This window comes from Lepisma saccharinum, chromosome 27, assembly GCF_977018435.1.
Source record: "Lepisma saccharinum chromosome 27, izLepSacc3.1, whole genome shotgun sequence".
NCBI classification, from domain to species: domain Eukaryota; kingdom Metazoa; phylum Arthropoda; class Insecta; order Zygentoma; family Lepismatidae; genus Lepisma; species Lepisma saccharinum.
The window spans coordinates 53,417,925-53,433,126 of NC_139255.1; positions in this window are offsets into that span (position 1 = coordinate 53,417,925).

A 15,202-nucleotide genomic window follows, 5' to 3' on the forward strand; every position below is an offset into this window, starting at 1 on the left:
GCTCTGATTATAGCAACATTTTTGGCCTATGCAGACAGTTGCAAAAATTATGATAACTCAGCTAAAAAAAAATTGGGAAATCTGGGTTAAAAGACATTGTTTTCAGTACATTTCATGCTACATTTTATGTTCGGTAATTTTTTCACCACATCTAATGCAAGTAGCTGAAATTTGGGGTCAAAACTGACTGATAATGAATTTTGAAAGGAAATCAATGTATAGGATATTTTTTTTAGTAGGTAAGCAATGAAATATCAGAGCTATAATTTTTGTAAATTTCAGCTACTTGCATTAGATGTGGTGAAAAAATTACCGAACATAAAATGTAGCATGAAATGTACTGAAAACAATGTATTTTAACCCAGATTTCCCAATTTTTTTTTAGCTGAGTTATCATAATTTTCGCAACTGTCTGCATAGGCCAAAAATGTTGCAAGTCATGAAACAAAAATGGCCACCATTTTCAAACAAAGTCTAGTTTTAGAAAAATAATGCCTGTTTTGAACTACCCTTTTATAGGGGTTACAACAACAAACAAATCAAAAATTTTAAAAATGGTCGAGCGACCAGTGCTGGACCATTTGACCATGAAATTTTAGGCAATTTCCGAAAAACGTAAAATTTTCGTTAGAAGGAATAAAAAAACAAAAAAAAAAAAATTATCTTTTCCTCTCCAGTACTCCACTTGAAAGTCATAATTTTGGAGTTGTAAAGAGCATCGCAAAAGACGTGAATTCCAATTTTTTGCATGTCGAAGCTAGATTAGGCAACAATGATACAATAGTAAATTTGTTACCTAGGAGATATTCCTTGCATTTATCAATACAAAAAAGAATACTAAGGCATTCTTATTCACTAATTGTATAGCGTGACTCATAATCCTTAAGAGTTCTACTCATGTATGATATTACATGTTTTTCACCATTAATAATTTAGTATAAGTAACCACCAAGACCAACAGAAGATGAATCGGTTTGAATGTAAAATCTGTTTTCAAAGTCTGGATGATAAAGTTTGACATCCTATACAATTGCTTCTTTTAACAAATCAAAACTAGATTCTTCTTTGTCTCCCCAGTGCTATTTTTTCCCTTTTTTCAGCAACTCATACAAGGGTGAACATAAATTCGAAAAATTTCAAGTAAAACATCCAATGATTTTTTTGAAGACTTTTAACATCTTTAGGAGGTTGCAATTCAGCTAGCTATTGCTTTAACTCTATCAGGGTTCATACTGATACCATCTTTATCTATAATATGTCCTAAATACAATAGTTTTTCTTTGCAGAAAAATGTCTTTATCAACTTTATGGTCATTCCAGTCTGCCTAAGTTTTTCAAATACTTCTCTCAGATCTTGCAAATGTTTTTCAAACTTTCACTACGTATACACAAATCATCTACATTTATGATAACAGAGTCACTTAAAGTGTTACCTAGAACTTTAGACAAAACCATTGTAAAAGCTTGAACACCATTACATGTACCAAAAACCAATCTCTTGAATTGAAATTGTTTCTCTTCAAAAGCAAAATCCGTGTAAGGCCTAGACTTTTCTGTAAGAAGTATCTGATGAAATCCAGCGGACATGTCTATGACTGTAACATAAGGTTTATTCTTAAATCCTCTTAAAGCAAGTTCAATATTTATTGGATGCAATTGGCTGGTTTTTTTATGTAAGTTTATAAGCCTAAAGTCTGTACACATTCTTATACCTCCTGAAGATACAGGTACTACAACTAATTTATTTAAATACGGAGATTCACAAATTTCAATTATATCCCATTCTAACAATTTTCCAATATAATCTTTCACATCCTTTCTATATAGCATTTTATAGGTTTGTCGCGTGTTACTCACAAATCCAGAATATAGAAAAGGAAAGTTAAAAATTGTACTTACGTATGTGAGTATAGTGCTCTTATTGTAGAACGACGTTTCAGAGATTGACTATCTCTTTCCTCAGGTTCGTATAAAAACTAAGTACTTGGCATAGTACTGCGTCAAAAATGTAATATGAGGATTGTGGTTAAGGGTTGGTTAGGGTACATTTAAAATATTAAGTTTTTGCTATTAGAAGTACGTAAAAACCAAGCCGTTCCCTAATAAAACTTGTACAGTGTCTCTCAAAAGTTTTAGGACAACGACATTTTAAACTAGGCAACCCAATTTACACAAGGCGTTGGTGGGTTGCGTGTAGAGTTAGGCTCAATTTCAGGGTTGCCACATGCACAATAAATATTTATAAAATACGCGAAAGAAATAAAAACAAATATTAATGTATAAAAAGTATTAAAAATATCAATATTATATCGCAAGTGACAACATTCTTTCTGAAAGAAAAATAATAGCTTTTCTAGCATTTCATCACTGATGAGTCTACAGAAAGGAGAAGAGGTAAGAGAAAACGAGAGGTGACAAAGGACAGGAGAAAGAGAAAGCGAGAGGAGAAGAGGAAAAATAGAGGAGAGAAGGAAGAGAGGATAGACGAGGAGAGGAGATGTAGTGAGGAGAATGGAAAAATATTCTAGGAGAGATGAGGAAAATGGAGCAAAGAAGAGAAAAGAGTAGGAAAACGAGAGAAGAGTGGAGAGTAGAGTAAAGGAGAGAAAAAGAGAAGCACGAAAAGAAGAGGAGAAAAGTGAGTGGAATCGGAAATATAAGACAGGAAAGGAGATACGAGGAGTGGAGATGAGTGGGATGGAGATAAGATGCGAGAAAAGTAGGGAAGGCGATATGAGATAAAAGCAGAGCAGAAGGAGGGGAGAGAAGAAGGAGAAGGAGAAGAGAAGAACATAAGGGACTGAAGAGAAGAGGTAGTTGCAGAAAATATCGTCTCAGCGTCAAGAATTGATGCATTGGTCAAATTATCGACATGAAACATTCAATAACATTTTGAAATGTATTGGAGAATGTATTAAATCGGTGCGAAATGCCTTTTGGCTTAGTTCAGAGCAAGGTAAAATCTTCCATGTAAGATCTTTGATTTTACCTGCGATTATACCACTAAAAACATGAATATAATTTTAATATTTATAAGAATTATCCAATTTTTGTCCACTTCTCGGTTCGTTGAAATGGATATTTTGTAATTTAATATTTCCCGTCACCCCATCGTTAATTCCAAACTGAATCATTCCGTTTCACACAGGGTGAACAATGAACACAATGGGATAGGTCTAAAACTTACGAAAATTTTCTGCCACCGGAAGGGTTTGAACCTACGACCATCAGATTGACAGTCCTGAACGTTAAACACTACCCTACAAGCTTTCGCTCCTGAAAGTAAGTAGAAGGAGCTGACCAATATGAAATGTAGATGCAACTCTCCTCCTACATGTAATGTGCAAACAATACGTGTTTGTAACAAAGAAAACGAAGGTAGTACGACTCGGAGAAAACATTTAATGGAGAATTGCACATGATGAGAACTTTTCATTCGATATTTGCGGAGGTATCCTTGCATCGAACTCGAGTGGGAAAAGGGGTAAAATTAGTATGTCCTGAATTGCCACAAATATAAATAGTTCTTTCATTAATATTTGTCAATGTCTTTGAAGCAGTACACAATTATCGTTAAAGTATTATAATTCACGATCTTATACATGAAAATATCCCTTTCAACGTGTGTCAATTCATTTATTTGTTTATTTTTTTTATAAATTCCATTTGCAGAACAATGTAGCTACTACACACTGCTATTTCAATTAATGTTACCATGCTCTTGTTTGTAATAGAAGGAGAATTAATAAAAGAACACCTCCTGGGACCACAATCAATGCTTTCAAGAACTCTAACCAATACACTACGCCCTTTGCTTCCCTTGGAGCAACAGTTCTTAATTATTCTGTCGCGTCATTATTGTAAACGTTATGCTGCAAAAAGAAGTTCAATACTCTGATATAAGTTAGCTCTGTACTTCTAGAATTACTCTATACACATGCATTTGAAAATTAACTCTGAATTTATTTCTTCGTTGTTAGTATATCTAAGCTTGTGAATATATTTTATTTGTAATTTTATAACGGTTACATGAACATCTAGGAAATAGTTCCTTATAATAACCTCAGGTTGAACAAGTTGCCAATACAAAGAAATGGAATACAGATTGTCTTCGAGCTTACATTGTTAAAAAGGAGCGGGTACGCGTATTACCATCCCAATACTTATTCAATAAGGTTTCTTGGTCGTCAGAAATTATCACTTAAACTATTGCATGTTGAGCTAGTGCCCACCTAGCCGCCTCTGATGAAATCTATCATTCTTCAGATTCTCTTTAAAATTCGACTCTGGTCACTCGTAACTTGCTGGGTGCATCGACGGACAATGTTTTGCGATAAGGAGCGGCCTTGAATAGCATGAGTGAGTCACTTTGAACGCGAGCAAGCTACGCTACCAAGGTTGTCTGCCTTTGAAAACCAAGTCATTTTTTTTTTTCACCGTTTCCGAACGCGATTGCTATTGTAGAAGTATATATTCTCACAAGAGAGCAAGAAAGAAAATTAGACCAATGTTCTCCCGTCGTTTAAAACCAAATATTATCTATTAAACGAAAAGTTCACGATTGTCAATAAACCTATCTGAGCATAAGGTGGATGTAAATAATAAATTTAATACAAAGATTCTCCAAAATTTCTCTCCCACAGTCTACGTCAATAACGTCAGGCCAGTATCTAGGGGGGCATGGAGGCCATGCCCTCCTCGAACCCTGAAATATTTAAATGTGAACCTATCAATAACTACGAAAATAACATCGTCGATTTTAGAAATGTGTAAACATTTCAATTTTGTTCTTACATAAATGAATCTGTTTCTTGCGCAAAAGTCTTCAGACTGCATATTGGATGGTTTTAGTTTTATAATGCAAGGCTAGCAGACGTCCGATTCACCGATTTAGTCAGGACAGTGCGCTACTTTCAATCCCTGTCCCGACTTTTTCGAACTGCAATCGTGATGCGAGAATGTCTCTTTGTTATTGTTGTTTTCTTAACTCACAATTAGACATGTTCTTTATTGTAATAATAATTCCTAGTACGCAACATTTAATTTATAAATATATTATTTTCTAAACATAGAATTATCATGACTTTTGAATCGCGCTCGAACTATTTGAACTATTTTGTAATATCTGTCTCTCTCTCTCTCATACACACACACACACACACACACACACACACACACACACACACACACACACACACACACACACACACACACACACACACACACACACACACGCACATTAGGGTCTGGCCACTCCCTCAAAGAAATCCTGCGTACTGGCCTGGTCTACGTCAATGACAGAAATGCAAGCAATACTTTTATTTATATTTAACCCAATTAAAGGAATGTGGAAGAATTTAAAAGAAATAAGAAAGAGCGGAACTACTGTTATTCTACTTTAAAAATTGTTGTCCTTTGAGGAAGAAAAATAAGAAGGATTTACACCAGCACCTTTACACAGTGTCCCACGAGTCTCTCTTGACTAATACTGTCAAGTGTGAAGAATAAAATTTTCCGCTTGTTTACTTTTAACGTTGCGCAGATTTGGTAGTTCGCAAACGGTGTAATTATTTCGTGTTACCTTACGCAACAGCAAATACATTTCATAAGACTGTTCTGAACACCAGACTTGCGTCAGTAAACAAGCATTTCGTCTGTTGCAGTATCACAGGAAAAGAACATCGTCCTGCAATGTTCAAGCCTATAGATATTTTTCATTAATAATGTCTAATAACAATAATAAGTTAGAAGAAATAACTCGCATTTTCACAACTACCAATATTCTCGTTTTTCTTCATCACTTCGAAAATTATTTCTCGAACATATCTGCTATACTACAAGAAAGCAATCCAAAATTAAAGTAAAAGTTCAACCACATGTATACCCAACTTCATTTGCAATATTGAAGAGACAGAATACATAAAAATTGTTGTTTTTATCGAAAGTAAAGGCGTGATGTAGTGGTTAGAGTTCTTGAAAGCATTGATTGTGGTCCCAGGTTCGATCCTCCTTAGGAGGTGTTCTTTTTTTAATTCTCCTTTTATTACAAACGAGAACATGGTAACATCATTTGTAATAGCAGTGTATAGTAGCTACATTGTTCTGCAAATGGAATTTATAAAAAAATAAACAAATAAATGAATTGACACACGTTGAAAGGGATATTTTCATGTATAAGATCGTGAATTATAATACTTTAACGATAATTGTGTACTGCTTCAAAGACATTGACAAATATTAATGAAAGAACTATTTATATTTGTGGCAATTCAGGACATACTAATTTTACCCCTTTTCCCACTCGAGTTCGATGCAAGGATACCTCCGCAAATATCGAATGAAAAGTTCTCATCATGTGTAATTCTCCATTAAATGTTTTCTCCGAGTCGTATTACCTTCGTTTTCTTTGTTACAAACACGTATTGTTTGCACATTACATGTAGGAGGAGAGTTGCATCTACATTTCACATTGGTCAGCTCCTTCTACTTACTTTCAGGAGCGAAAATTGTAGGGTAGTGTTTAACGTTCAGGACTGTCAATCTGATGGTCGTAGGTTCAAACCCTTCCGGTGGCAGAAAATTTTCGTAAGTTTTAGACCTATCCCATTGTGTTCATTGTTCACCCTGTGTGAAACGGAATGATTCAGTTTGGAATTAACGATGGGGTGACGGGAAATATTAAATTACAAAATATCCATTTCAACGAACCGAGAAGTGGACAAAAATTGGATAATTCTTATAAATATTAAAATTATATTCATGTTTTTAGTGGTATAATCGCAGGTAAAATCAAAGATCTTACATGGAAGATTTTACCTTGCTCTGAACTAAGCCAAAAGGCATTTCGCACCGATTTAATACATTCTCCAATACATTTCAAAATGTTATTGAATGTTTCATGTCGATAATTTGACCAATGCATCAATTCTTGACGCTGAGACGATATTTTCTGCAACTACCTCTTCTCTTCAGTCCCTTATGTTCTTCTCTTCTCCTTCTCCTTCTTCTCTCCCCTCCTTCTGCTCTGCTTTTATCTCATATCGCCTTCCCTACTTTTCTCGCATCTTATCTCCATCCCACTCATCTCCACTCCTCGTATCTCCTTTCCTGTCTTATATTTCCGATTCCACTCACTTTTCTCCTCTTCTTTTCGTGCTTCTCTTTTTCTCTCCTTTACTCTACTCTCCACTCTTCTCTCGTTTTCCTACTCTTTTCTCTTCTTTGCTCCATTTTCCTCATCTCTCCTAGAATATTTTTCCATTCTCCTCACTACATCTCCTCTCCTCGTCTATCCTCTCTTCCTTCTCTCCTCTATTTTTCCTCTTCTCCTCTCGCTTTCTCTTTCTCCTGTCCTTTGTCACCTCTCGTTTTCTCTTACCTCTTCTCCTTTCTGTAGACTCATCAGTGATGAAATGCTAGAAAAGCTATTATTTTTCTTTCAGAAAGAATGTTGTCACTTGCGATATAATATTGATATTTTTAATACTTTTTATACACTAATATTTGTTTTTATTTCTTTCGCGTATTTTATAAATATTTATTGTGCATGTGGCAACCCTGAAATTGAGCCTAACTCTACACGCAACCCACCAACGCCTTGTGTAAATTGGGTTGCCTAGTTTAAAATGTCGTTGTCCTAATACTTTTGAGAGACACTGTACAGTAGACCTATTCACAGGTTAAAAAGTTAAAAAAGTTAAAATTCTAAAAAAAAAAAAAAAAAAACCTGCATAAATCACAATGCAACCTGCAGGTTTGGCCTTTCCTACCCAACTGTGCTTATCTATCCACATGAAGGTCAATTCTCAACGAATATTTCCCCTCCCCTTAATTTTCTCGTTTCCCCTTATTACGTCACAAATCCAACGTGAATTCACGTTCCTCTCTTGCAGCTTGCATAACTTCCGGAGTGACGTGGAAACCGATATTGGGTTCAATCTTCCAGGCTTTATCCCATTTTTTGAGGAAATTGATCCACCCTTCTTCCAAATTTCCTTCGTCCCTATTAAGATTACTCTTCCCCCCTCTACAAATACTCGCTGTTTCATACACGTTTCTTCCTAATTTCCTCCCCTCTTTTCTGATTACCTCTTTTTTTGCGATTCTATGCCCACTTTCCAAAATATGTTCTGAGAGACCCGTTTTGGGAACTTTTTCCCTTATGTCCTTTTCATGCTCGCTCCATCTTTTACCCATATTTCGGCCCGTCTGTCCTATGTACTCCTTCCCGCATTGGCATTCTATTCGATAAACCCCCTTCTGTTTTTCCGGTATTTCCCTAGTTGTCTTTCCTTTCTTATAATCGATGTCCTTTCTTATAATCGGTGAAGTATTTTTCTACATTCTTTGGTGCTTTCATCCCGCAAACGATTCCAAAATCTCTCGTTATTTTTCCGATTTTTTCCGATACGGATTGATGGTAAGGGATGCCAACGTACTTTACCCTCCTATTTTCGATTTTTTCCCCCTCTTTTTGATCCCCTTCTTTCCTAATAATTTTCCGTGCTCTCTCCGCTATCTTATCCATTTCTCTATTTGTGTATCCATTTTTTAATCCTGTTTTTCTTATCCACCGAATTTCGTTGTCTTTTTCTTTTTCATTATTGCATAGTCTACCGGCCCTAATAAAAAAGTTAAGGAATACGTTTTTCTTTGTTATTTCGGGGTGCGCCGATTCCTTGTTAATATATAAGTTCCCCGATAGGGGTTTATGATGTACTCCTGTTCTAATCCTATTCCCTTCTTTCAAGATACTAAGATCCAGGAAATTGATTTTTCCATCGCTTAAGTTTTCCCTAGTGAAGTTTATTCTTTCGTCTTGTTTTTCTAATTCTTCAAAAACCTTGTTCAGTGCTACCCCCTTTCCTATAATCAAGATATCATCAACGTATCTCGCATAATATTTAATACCCATTCCTGTTTTTTCCAAAGCTGCCTTCTCAATGAAGTGCATAAAAATGCTCGCTACTATACCCGAAATGGGGTTTCCCATCGCCAAGCCTTCTTTTTGTCTATAAATACTGTCATTGACATAGAAAAAGTTATATTCCGTTACAAGGTTATACCATCGTACATATTCCCAAGCAGTTAGGATGTCTATTCCTTTTTCTAACAGCCACCTTAGTATTCGTTGAGAATTGACCTTCATGTGGATAGATAAGCACAGTTGGGTAGGAAAGGCCAAACCTGCAGGTTGCATTGTGATTTATGCAGGTTTTTTTTTTTTTTTTTTAGAATTTTAACTTTTTTAACTTTTTTACCTGTGAATAGGTCTACTGTACAAGTTTTATTAGGGAACGGCTTGGTTTTTACGTACTTCTAATAGCAAAAACTTAATATTTTAAATGTACCCTAACCAACCCTTAACCACAATCCTCATATTACATTTTTGACGCAGTACTATGCCAAGTACTTAGTTTTTATACGAACCTGAGGAAAGAGATAGTCAATCTCTGAAACGTCGTTCTACAATAAGAGCACTATACTCACATACGTAAGTACAATTTTTAACTTTCCTTTTCTATATCCTTTCTATATTGGTAAGGAATAGGGTAAGGCTTACTTACTAATGGTTCTTGAGTATCTAGTTCAATGTTATGTTCATATACATTACACACACCTGGTTTTTCATCAAATAAATCTTGAAACTCTACAACCAAATTAAACAATGCTCCTTTTCTTCTATTGGCAAGATTTCTGCCTGATCTACCTTGTTTCTTAAATCTGTAGTATTGACAACCATTTCTGATACATTTTTATTTAATCCAACATTCAAACATTCTTGAAATATACCATCTACTTCTTCAGATACACATGGTAAAAGCTTAATCAACTTATTACCTTCAGCCGTCTTGAATAACAATTCATTACATGAAAAATCAATATGGGCTCCTATATTGCATAAGACTTCTAAACCTAATAAAATTCCAACATTTAGGTTTTTTACCACTACAAATTCTATTAAAATATCTTCTCCATCAAAACTTAGATTGACAATGATCTTGCCTAATACCTTTTGTTGTTTCTTGCCAGAATAATCTACAAGTATTATGTCTGTTATTGGTTGTAAAATTGGTCGTGTAACTTCTGAGTAATCTCTTTCCATTTATCTTCAGAGAGTAACGAGAGTTCACTACCCGAGTGTACGAGGCATTTATAATCTAAACCATTAATTTCACAATTAATAAAGCATGTACCTTTTATTTTTTGTCTAACATTATTAGGCAAATTCGTGTTTTTTGTACTGAATTTCTCTTCTTCTATCATCAAGTCATTATAAAAGTGAACATCTACTTGGCAAATATGTACATAAGTGTTAAGCTTAGGTCTACACTCCGAATTTATGTTAGTGGTTTTCAATAAAGTTTCATCACTACTGTCAAAGTCTTGTATCTTATGTTAGTATGACACAACAGCATTATCTTTGCCTATTGTACCCTGTGTCGCCATGCAAATAGGCTCACAATTTAGTTTAAACTTTCATGAGGCAAAAATGTAGAGGCTTCATCTCTCAAAAAAGAATTTTCTCTTACACCACTACTATTATTCCTATTCGGATAATTTACTACATGTACTACACCAGTATTTCTTCAAATTCAGTATTAGGACTACTTGTTCGCATCAGAGGCTTCCTCTGATTAAACTTATTATATGGATTATATCTATTTCTATCATCTACTGTAATTTTCATTTCTGTAATCTTCTTGGTAATCGATGAAATTATTCTGAGATCTATTGCTTATAACATTATTTCCAGATTGATAATTTGTATTGTTGTTATACCTCCTATAGGAATTAAATCTATCACGATTGTTGTTACCAACATTTCTTGCACTGTTATTTACATTTCTGGATGTATTTGGTTCAACATTACCATCAAACTTTCTTACATTTACTTGCCTAACAAACCTACTGGATGGCTTTCAATCTACATCATAGGGATTATAAATTATAAAGAGCTTCATGTCTTGAAACTAATTCAGCTGCAATTCCCAATGAGATATTAGGCTGATTAAGTATAGCCTCTTTCACTTTCATTGGCATTTGATGAGCAATGAGAATAAGTTTTTGCTGATCACTCATTTCAGGTTGAACTACATTCAACACATTTACCTGTGACCAGAAATAACCTAACAAACTTTGTTTACTCTCTTTGGAAAATTTCTTACATAATACATCTGTTAAACAAGTACTCTTCCATGATGGACTTTCAAACACATTTAGAAACAATGCTTTAAAAGTTTCATAATCATCTATCAACTCTTTGTTTTGATCAAACCAATGTTTTGCAACACCCTTAAGAACCATAGGTACGTACTTCATGTAATGTTTAATTGGAATGTCTGACATTACAAAACTATCTACAATTTCTTTTAAAAACTGAGACACTAAGTAATCTGTCCTTGTGGCATTGAAATTTGGCAACTTTCCTATATCAGAGTATCTTACACCATGCTTTTTCTTGAACCTTATATTAATTTCAGATTCAGTTTCACTAGATACATAACCTTTTCTATCTTTATTAAAACTAGATTTTCTTTTGTTAACACAATTTCCACTCGTTCTTAAAGAATGACTAAGTCTATATAGTTTTTTCTTATACTCTATTGAGCTTTCAGTATCAGAACTAGAAGTATCAGACTTTGTACTAGTAGTTTTCTTTCTAAATGTAACATTGGAACATTTTCCTACTGGATATATCTCATCTATAGGACTAGATCTTGAAAAACGTACATGACTGGCAATACTACTAGGAATTTTATTTAAATCACTAAGTTTACTGGTGCTTTGCACTTGACTTTTGTTAGTTTGTTGCTGAGCAATGACCTGCAATGCTCTTTAAGTCTTTCGAAATATAATCAAAGTCAACAAATTTATTTTCTACTATTTCTACATTTGACGCAATGTTAGTTACTTGTTGAACACAACCTTTATATGTAATTTCACATCCTGCAATTTTATTTGATACTAAATGAACGCTTTGATTCAGGTCCTGTATTGTTTGACCTGTCTTCATTGAAAGTTCTGAGAATTCTTCTTGTAACTGAACAATACTAGCATTCTGTTCACCTATTTTAGTAACTACAGTTTTGTACCTAGATTGGTCAGTACCGATAATGGACTTTATTTCTCGAAGTTCAAGATCATTCTGTTTAACATGTTCATTCAACCTTTCTTGTAACTTGTTACTTTGATCGGAGCAGTTTTTTGCAACCTCGTCAATTTTTGTTTCTGATTACAAAATGACTCAAAATTATTCTTTACATCAATTAAAGACTCACGAGTTTGAACACATAACTCAGTAACTCTTTTTTTCAAACTTCGCTTCAAGGTGAACAAATTCGTCATTAAAGTTAGATTCAAATTGATCTAGTTTTCTAGACACTTTTTCGTCAACATGCAAAATACTAGTTTCTACATTGGCAATTTTCTCCTTCACGTTAGCAACACAGTCTTTTACTAAACTTAATTTCCTTGTAACATTTTCCTCCACACTTCCCACTTTCGCACTCACGCTTTTTTCCACCTACTTTGAACCCAACAACGACAGCTGAGAAACCATTTTTTCTTCCCTCGCTGCGACATTTTCCTGCAGGGAGGCAACATTTTCTTGCAAGCCAGTAATCTGGGATCCAAAGGTAGATAGCTGCTGCTGCAATGCATCTCCTAGTAGAGATTCCAACTGCTTCAACGACTGTTCAATGTCTGGTTTTGCTGGCATTTTGCTGCAACTAGTGACCTACTTATCCTTTCCACTAAACGCACATAGCTGGCAATCAAAGAGCTTCTTCAACATTCGCGACCATCACAGTACATGGCACGGAACAGCTGCTTACCTTCGTAATCAAATCAATTTCTCCCTTCGCAGCACAATTTGTAACGTAACGGTCAAACACTTCATGTTTTGTTGTGCGGTCTGATGTTTGGTCCGTTGTTCGGGTGCCACTTATCACCACACTGCACAGAAAACCAATATGTTGAACAACAGATTTATTTCACAAAAGGAAATGAAGAAAACATAGCACGAATACTACAGCTTTACGAGTACCAACAGCCAGCCCACTTCGAAACACGGATTGCACACAAACGTTGTGCACCGCTCACAGTCTGTACAGCAAGTGTCTGACGTGAATCACTCGACCCCGCCCGTCAGCTGTTGCTATTTGGCAGTGCTGCACTCGCACAATGGCAGAATTTACATGTACTACACACCTTATGGTCATAATATTTAGAGATATATATGCTATTCTTGTATCATGACTTATAATTGTATGTTTATACTATTCTTGTTTTGTCTTATATTTATATGCTTATATTATTCTTGTATTATGTCTTATATGTGTATGTTTATACTATTCTTGTATTATGTTTTCTATTTGTACCAATGACGCCATCTATTGCATTATTGTAATGCTTAATGATGAATAAGCATATTGATTGATTGATGAAAAATATTTGACCACACACTACTCAAAACTATGTTATTCATGTTACCAGTTTATGAATTTTTCAATGCAATTTAGCACATTGCAATTTCATTATTTTTAAGGTTACTTTTTAAAATATAATAAAATTGAAAAAATGATTGACCATAATTACATTTTTACTGCCACAAACCTAAAAACTGTACTGAAATGAGAAAGAATACACACACTACATATTTTAGTATACCAGGGTGAGTCAAAAGTTTGTTTTTGCACATGGACAGTGAGACTGGAGACACAAGGCATGACATCGGACTTATTCGGCGAAGTATAGGCCATTCTGTTGTATGGTCTTCTGCCTATGTTCCATGAGAGCACTATTTATACCAGGTGTGCTGGTTAATGATTCTTAATTGATCCGAAAGAAAACAAGTGTATCTGGGGAGAAAGGTAACAAATGCTTTATTCGAAGTATGCGCCATCGCTAGCTATACATTTTGCCCATCTGTCCGTCAAATTGTGGATGTCCTACCAGAAAAATCGTTCACATTTTGAGGTGATCCAGTCAGCATGCCATTGTTTGACATCTTTGTAATTGTTGAAGTGTTGCTGGGAAAGTGAGTGAGACATCGATGAAAACAAGTGGTAGTCTGAAGGGGCTAAGTCTGGTGCATATGGTGGGTGGGGCAAGAATTCCTAGCCAAGTGTAGACGCCTTTCGCTGTGTGTGATGAGGCGTTGTCACCCAATCTGGATCTTTCCCATGGCATGAAAACGATCAGATCTGGTTTGGCGACCAACATTTAACTTCTCTGCCAGTTGTTGTTGCGTTTGCGTATCGTCTTCGTCCAACAGTGCTTGCAAGTCGGCATCTTGGAATTTTTTCGGCTGGCCCGGGCGATCTTTGTCTTTCAAGTCGAAATCACCACTTTTGAATCGTCGAAACCAACTCACGCACGCGTCTTGCGTTAGGACATTGTCACCGTACGTTTCCACAAGGATACGATTGCTTTCACTCGCATTTTTCTTTTGATTGAACAAGAAAAGCAGGACGTGCCGCACATGCTCCTTATTTGGTTTGAAGGTCGACATGTTTACCACACAAACCCAATATCATGATCACTCGCACTCGGTTGCACATCCACGGCATTTTAACAGGTACTGTGCTGGCAACACACTGACGTAACAGTTGGGACTGTGCACCAACCCTTGCTTCCAGCACCATTCAGCGACGAAATTAAGAATTATTAACCACCTCACCTGGTATTATCCCGAGTATAATCGGGCCACACTACATTTTCTCATTCATTTTTTTTATCCCGTACAAACTCGCGAGAATCTCTCTGCCATGAAGTACAGTAAATATCCACTTGGAAGCACCACCTTACTCAGCTTGATGCTTTGAATGTGTAGCAGAGTGAGAGATGCCATAGGCAAGAAGATTGGCAGTGAATCACATTACTACTGCCCAGATTGCAAAGTCCCCTTTATGTGTAGCTATATGCTTCAGAGTTCACGACACTCTCTGCCTGTCTAATATCTAATAATAACAGAATCAGAACTGTAATTTGTAAGATTATAAACCATAAGTACAACCAGGGTGTAAAATCAATGAAGACTGGTGGGGGTAGGAAGATCATATTCTACACACACAGATATATATATATATATAAATTTTTATGATATGGATATTTATAATGTTTTTAACTATAAAATACAATTACTAAAAATTTTAAGAAAACATTATTATTAAATACACAAAAAGGAATTAATTTGTTA